Here is a 7,893-nt window from a genome sequence, read left to right on the forward strand (position 1 = left end):
AGTGAGGAGCAAGTACATGGGCAGACAGGTGGGATGTGTCCCTGGAGAGGGCAGGGAGAGAAGCAGGGGATGGGAGGGTTTGGGTGCTCCCTCTCCCCACGGTGTCCTGTATTTCCATCCTGGAAAAGACCAGTGTGTGAGACCCAGCTGCAGCTGACAGCAGAGCACCAGCTCAGCAGTTCACACTGACCTTGGCAGGATTGCTGGGAGCTATTTTTCACGTGGATAAGCTGTTCCTAGTAATGTTTTTCTGATGGGATGAGACGGGAAGGGATGCAGTGAGCATCCCTGCTCGCAACATCCAGGAGCCAGGCCGGGTTGTTCCTGGCACACAGGTGGAGAACAGGGACAAAACAGAGACCAGAGAAGTGCCAGAGCCAATTCCTGCTGCACTCCCACTTCCTTTACCTGCAGTTATTTCTATTTAAACGTGGGGTTTTTGCCTGTTCACAAGAACGAAGGCAAAGCACAGCCAGCCAAGGGCAGCGTCCTTTGCTCCTAGCACCTAAAATCCCATTCAGAGAGCCCCGGCTGCGGGGGAGCAGGGGAGGAGTGTCCGGCACTGCCTGGGCAGCCTCGCATGCACCCAGCCGGGCGGGAGCTGGACCGGGACCGGGACCGGGAGCGGGAGCGGGAATGGGACTGGGAATGGGAGCGGAGCGGGACCGGGACCGGGAATAGGAGAGGAGCGGGACCGGGACCGGGACCGGGAATGGGAATGGAGCGGGACCAGGACCGGGAGAGCGGCAGGAGTGGGAGCTCTGCGGGAGCGGGAGCGGTGCGGTCGGTCCTGGACCGGGACCGGGACCGGGACCGGGACCGGGAGAGCTGCGGGCGCTGCGGGATCGGGAGCGGGATCGGGAGCGGGGGCGGTTCGGGAGCTGCGGGATCGGGATGGGGATCGGGACCCGGGGCGGTCCGGGAGCTGCAGGATCGGGACCCGGGGCGGTCCGGGAGCTGCAGGATCGGGATCGGGATGGGGATCGGGACCCGGGGCGGACCGGGAGCTGCGGGATCGGGATCGGGACCGGGATCGGGACCCGGGGCGGTCCGGGAGCTGCGGGCCGTGCTGCGGGCGGGCAGTGCCGCCTGCTGGGCAGAGCCGGGCCGGGCCGGGGCCGCTCCCCGAGCGCAGGGGATGAGGTTCAGCCTCCCCAGGGCACATCACAACCCTCTGATGGCCGTGGAGGCACGGGCAGGGGAGCGGGGATGCTCCAGCGGCGGGGATGGAGCGGCGGGAGTCCCGCGGGGCCGCTGCTGCTGTCACGGAATTTCACAGGAGCGAAACTTTCCCAGGATGAAAGATTATTGAGACAGCTATCATCTTCCTCCCGTCTTCACGCTTTGGAAAAGCTCATTGGATGACGAGGGAGGAGCACGGATCTGCTGAGGGAACCCGGGGAGCTCATCCTGGGCAAAAGGAGGTTCAGGGGAACCTTTTCCCTCTCTACAAGCCCCTGGAAGGAGGCGGCAGCCAGGTGGGGTTGGTCTCTTCTCCCAGGTACCGAGTGACAAGAGGAAAACGGCCTCAAGCTGCACCAGGGGAGGTCTGGACTGGATGTTAGGTAAAAATTTTCACTGAGTGGGTTATCAATCACTGGAACGAGCTACCCAGGGTAGTGGTGGGGTCACCAGGGTCACAGGGCTGATTTATCCCAGCTCGAAGCATTCACCATGGCCATGGGAAATGGATCAGGACCATCACTGATGCCTTCCCCTCTCAGCCCTGGGCAGACAGCACAACATCTGCCCCTTAGACCAGCCTGGAGGGGAGAGCAATAACCCACTGAACACGGTGGTGAATTGGATAAATCTGTCTTTTAAAAATACCCAGCAAAGAAAAGAATAAAAAAGGAGAGAAGTTGAAATGCAATCCCAAAGTGAGGCCCCTCAGACTGTAGGGAGGTTGCTTGGGATCGGGAGAAATGAAGGAGGGAGGGAACTTTCATGGACTATAAAGTAATCACTCCCTATGACAGTCCCTTGATAAGCAAAATGTGCGGAAGTCCTGCCAAGAATAATGAAGTCCTCAATTCCTTTTCTTCCCACAAAGATCTCTTTCCCTCACATTGCACGACACCACCACAGAATCCACCTTAAAATCAATAATTTTAATACCTTTTTTGTTGCCTTTTTTCATTAGACATTGTCACCTGTATCTCATGCTGGGTGTGTTTGAGGGGCTGGCAGATACACATACTTCACAGTTAGGGCAACCCCATATCTGAAAAAAACAAAAACTAGTTTTGTCAGCTCTGAACAAAGTGCTCCTGTGAGCAAGTTGTTGAAGTAAATTAAACTTTACATGCTGCACTTGATCCAGCCCTGGAATTTTTCTGCTCCTACCATTCCCTGGCTTGCTGTTACCTCCTCACCATGCTACAGAAAGATGGGTAATTGCTGAGGTCCATTAATTCTCAAAATTATGTTTGTCAGTCTTTTGTTCAAGTCATTCTTGACAGGTAAATGCATGTATTGATTTGGTGATATGCAGACAGCCTCAGACTTGAATTATTCTGCTGTAAGGAAGAAATCTGAGCCCTGCAAGCAGCTCTGGATCTCCACAGAGGTTTCCATGTGAAGGTTCAGCCCTGCCTGAGGTGCCGTGTTTGCAGGAGCACACATGGCAGTGTTCAGCAGCCTTTAAATAACTGCACAGGAGTTTGGTTTGTGACTCCAAGTGGCATTTGTGTACCAGAACAAGCAGTCTCTGCTTTTTGCAGAGTTCATCCCTTTTGTTGCCATGCTTCCATTCAGTACAAGAAGGAGGTTTTACACAGTAATCTTCAAAAATGCACTGAAATTACCCTTCAAGTGCATGAGTTACATCCCACAGAGCAATGGAGCTGAAGGGAATCTGTCCCAAGAGCAGATCAGTTCTTCTGGGAGGCTGGAAACTCACACTTGTTTTGTTCAGACACATTTCAGCTCTGATGTCACCAGTGCTGTGATGTAGGTAGGACATCTGGGCCAGTGCAGAGGTTTCCCAGAGCAAGGGGTTCAGAGCCCAGCTTGGGCTCACACAGGTCAGGGGCTGGATTTGAAATTGCACAGGAATCTGGGAGAGAGATGATGTCACCATTTCTGTTCACTTTTAGTCCATCAGAAACAGCAATGAGTGGTTCCCTTATTGCCTGGCAGACCAAACGATTCCGGTAACGGACCACTGCAACTCTTTTGCTTCCTGATGCTTAAGAATCTGCACATGCTGAATCATCCTCACAGCACAGAGCACTGATCTCAGCTCTCAGACCCTCCAGGCCTCCCCAAGCCTCAGCCTCCCACCAAACTCACTAGTAAAATTACAGTCTCTGTTTCTCTCTAGGCTTAATTTGTAAAATTTTGTAAGAAGTGAGTTTGTGCAAGTTGAGCCATGAGTATAAATCTCCATCTCAGGGGGGGAAAAAATCTCCCACCACACAAAGGTTCTTCTGTTGCATGTGTAAGGGGAACAGGCAGGAAAGGTAGGAAGTCCCACAAGCTCAGAGCAAGAGGGAACTGTGCTGGGAACTCAGCTGGCTGCAATGCAGGATCCAGAATCTCCAGAAATAGAGGTATGCACATCAGATGTTTCCCCCTCACAACCTTCTGCTGTGGCATTGCCCTCATGGCAATAGATAATTTGAAGGTGTTTTAATCCATGCCCTTTTCATGAGCCTGAGCATCACCTTCTCTGCAGTGAAATGCTTTCAGCTCAATCTGGTCTGTAAGCAGAGCTCATTTATAGTGCTGGCTTTGGAAACACAGCTTCACTCCTCAGTCCACCACAGGAAAACTCATTCCAAGCATTACTGAAGTCTTGCTTCAATCCTCTTCTGGAGTTTTAAGTGGGATGGGCATTTTGTGTAGGTCCTTCCCAGGATCAGATGTGCCCTGAATGTGTGAAGAAGGCAGAAAAAGAACCCTGGCAGTCTCACATGCAGCTCTGCAGTTCACAGCCAGGAGCTCAGAGGGAACGGGGACAGGGACAGCTTGGGTGTTCAGAACAGAGCATAGGGACAAGCCTTCACACTTTTGAAAGGAGGCTGTGAAGTTGTGGATAGATTTAGCAAATCCAGCAAGCAGAAGCAATTCTTGGAAGTGAGAAATCTGGGGAGTTCCTTTGCTCCTTTATCTCAAGCAAAGTTTACCATAGAATTTTTGAGCCAAAATGCAAGTTCTTCTTGCATCCCTTGGGTACCACAGCTTTCTGCTCTGCCTTGAACATTATCACCAACACTTCAGGAGTTCCCTAGGCTGTGCTGCACACCCTGCTCATACCAAACTTGCTGCTGAGTGTGCTGAACCTCTCCAGAAAGCACATTTTCCAAGATTTTCCAGTGAAAATTACTGATTTATTAATAATAGCATTTAATGCAGCACCATGTGCTTCAGGGAAGAGAGTTTGATCCATTCATTCACAAATCCTCCTGTAAACAGTACACAGCATTTTCCTGACTGGAGCACAGGGCCCTTCTAGTGCAGAGAGATGTGATTAAATCAATCAGCTGTGTGTTTTTTACATACTCTGTGTCATGCAGGAGAACCCAAGTCATTCTCCACGGCACACAGGGCTGCTGGCAGTGTTTGCCTCCTGAGCAGCAGCAGCTGATTTTGCTGTAACTGTGAACATGCAGCAAGAGCAGAGGATTGTGTCACCCACCAGGGTGAGCACATGGCAATCCAGGGAATACTGCTACTCTGCTCCAGCAGCAGCCAAAAGAAACCAGGACTCCCAACTGCGACCCTCTGGAGGCAGATTAAAACCATCACAGGCTGCACAGCTGGTGGCACTGACAGCTTGAGTCAAACCTGTCTCACGGGTTTGGGATGCAGGAGGAGAGCAACAGGGATGGATGTGCCAGCAGGGAGCAGGAGTGGTCCAACATGTGAATGTGGTTAGGAAGGGTTTCACCATTCCCTCCACATGTAACACAAGCAGGGAATGGCACCTGCAGGTGTTTTCTCATGCAGACCGAACAGGAGGGAGATGGTGAGCTTAGGAGAATGTGTACTCCCAAAAAGGTCAGTGGCTGGTCTTTGTATGGATGTGGTGAGTGTGATGCTGAGCTCCAAAGAGTGCTGGTGCCCCCAGGTGTGCTGATTTCAGGAGAGAATTTTAAAAGGGTAAACTATGAAAGGAAATTTGTGACAAGAATTGTGCCTGTTGAGAAGGAACAGTAAGTTCTAGATGCACATTGCATTTCTGTGTCATCCTCCAGCCTTCCAGAGACCTGCCTGGTCCCTGTGAGGTCTCTTGGATCCCCTTTCCCACCCTGCTTAGGCTGGAAAAATGTGTGCAGCAGCTTCTGGTTCCTTATCTTAATACCAATAGTTCCTCCAACTGGAAGCTGCACTTCTGGTTCCCAGCCTAAATATACTTATGACCTGTTTATCTTTGCTTGATTCGGGGCCATGATTTTGCAAAAATATAACAGCCAGCCCACATAAGTATTTTAAAATGCTGTCTCATCTCAGATGCTTAGACCAGATCCTGCAGTTCTTGCATGGAGAAAAATCCTTGTGACCTTGGTGACTCTATTCCACAAATAGTATTGGAATAAGAATTTTCAGGCTTATTTCACACCAGCTCCTTGTTCCAGCAGCCCCTGACTGCTCAGACATGTATCCAAACAACCCAGGGCTTCCTTTAAGGTAGAGCAGAAGCTCCAGGAGCAAAATGAGTGAGTTGAGTATTGGTGGATCAGAGTAACATTTTACATTTGTGAAATAATATCATTGTAAGAGCAGAACTCCCTGCCTTTCTCTTTGTCCAGGGATTTCATGGTGGTTAAGGTTGGAAAAGGCTTCAGCCAGAACTTGAAGCTGCTGTGCAGCAGCAGGGTGGAGAGTCCAGCCTTTCTCCAAACCAGCATCCCTGTGTATGAATGAGAGAACATACATGAGCTTGGGCTTCCTTCATTCCCTGCTCCAGGGATTCCCTCACTGCAGAAGACAGGGAGAAAAGGTTGTTCAGGGTTGTACCCAATCACTGCCTTTTGTGGGGGTGATGCTGATGTGCCACTCATCTGTTTCAGCATCACATTCTCTGAAACACAGCACTGTGCTCACTGTACTCAAACACTGAGTTGTCAGACGCAGATAAAAGCTCCCCAACATTAACAGCAGCAACATTCCAACCGCTAAATTCAGCTTTGAAGTTAGCAACCCACTAAGCCATGGAGGCTGCTCCTTTCTGCGCTGACTCAGTGGGACGATTTACATCCCACAGCTATTTTTACAGAGAAAGAATGAGAAAAAAGCCACACATTTATTTTTCAAAATCCAGTCTTGGGTTCTAGAGAATTGTTTGCAGCAAGCCTAGATAGGTTTCCATGCCTATTCATCCCCTGGCTTATTTGATGAGCTTGCCAGCAGGAAGGATTTTAATTCCTTTTTATCCCAAACTATTTTTTCCACAGCTGTGATATGAAATGGTTCTGCCAAATAATTTAGGCTAAAAATCTGACCTATATTGAATAGCATAAGATGCTGAGCATGTTCTTAGGATTTTAATGGCAGAATTTGTACTTCACTGTAGGATTTTTAATAGAAGCCTACAAGAAAACATTGTCTCACGTCTCCTTAGTCTTATTAATATTATTAATAGTATTATTATTATTATTATATGTTACTAATACTATAAGACATGTTGATGGCTCACTTGCAACAGCATACAAAAAGGGATCTTGTGAAACAGCCATATGAAAAAACATAGAACCTGTATGTGTTTTATAGGACAGTTTCAAAACCTGTCTTTTACTCGGTGCCCATATTTCAGGCCACATCATCAGACATCGGTTTGATTGCTGGTGTAGACTGCAAGCGTTATTAAGTGTTGCCATGTGGCTTCTTTAAGCCTATTTGGCAAAAGCATTCACCACTCTAAGGGTCCCGTGCTGCAAATACAGTAATTGCAACTTTTAATGGCAAACATCTCGAATGGCAAATTTGGTCTGTACTTTAAAATATGTACTGTGTGGGCAAAATCCTGCTTGGGAGCACAAGCTGCTTCAGGGCATGAGAGGTGGGAAGCACGGGAAGGCTTCATTTCGGTTTCAGAGGAACACAGAGGCCACCAGCACCCACACACTGCTGTTCTCAGCTCCAAAGGCTTCATCACGCCCAGCACAGCTCCCAAACCTCCCCTTCCAGGCCCAACGGCATGGACATTGTCAGTGCACATCAGCATCCTCTGAGCAAAGGAAAGGGCAGAGCTTTCTGCCTTGGCAGGCGGTCAGAGCATCATCCCGAGATGTGACAGCCGTGGGTTCAAGTGCCTGCGGGGAATGTTTATCCCATGCAGTATAAACACAGCCGGCCGGGAAGCAACGAATTGCGCAGAAATGCTTTGAGTCACTTTGTGGAGATAAATACTAAGTTTATGTCCTCCCAGCCCCGGGTCTGCCTTGTCCATATAGGGCCCGGGATCAGCGCTGCCTTGGCTTTGCTTCAGGAGCTGGAAGAGTGGGCATCCATCCCTCCGCACGGGTTTCGGGGCTGCTGCTGGGGCTGGGGGCTGTGCACGGGGGTCTGAGCCCTGGGCTCCACCTCAGCCCCGCCGGCCGGGGCTCGGCTCCGGGGCCGCTGGGATGGAGCGAGAGCATCAACCACCTTCATCCGCTTTTAGAGAGCGCTTTGACCTGCTCAAACGCCTGCTATGCGTTTAGCAGATGTGTCCTCCTGCCTCCGGGAAGGTCAGGACCTCTTGGGAACTAGCGGCCACCAGCGTTACTGATGGTTTGGGTGGGGAGCTGAGGGGAGGAGAAGTTTTTTTAAAGTAACACAAAGGGACGAGGTGAGTGGTCGTGCGGGGACACGGTGGGCTGGTGGCTGCGGCAGGGAAGTCGCCCCGGTGGAAAGGGGAGGTGCCGGGGGTGCCGGGGGTGCCGGGGCCGCCCCCGCTGTGACCCC

Source organism: Parus major, chromosome 20, assembly GCF_001522545.3.
Source record: "Parus major isolate Abel chromosome 20, Parus_major1.1, whole genome shotgun sequence".
NCBI classification, from domain to species: Eukaryota; Metazoa; Chordata; class Aves; order Passeriformes; family Paridae; genus Parus; species Parus major.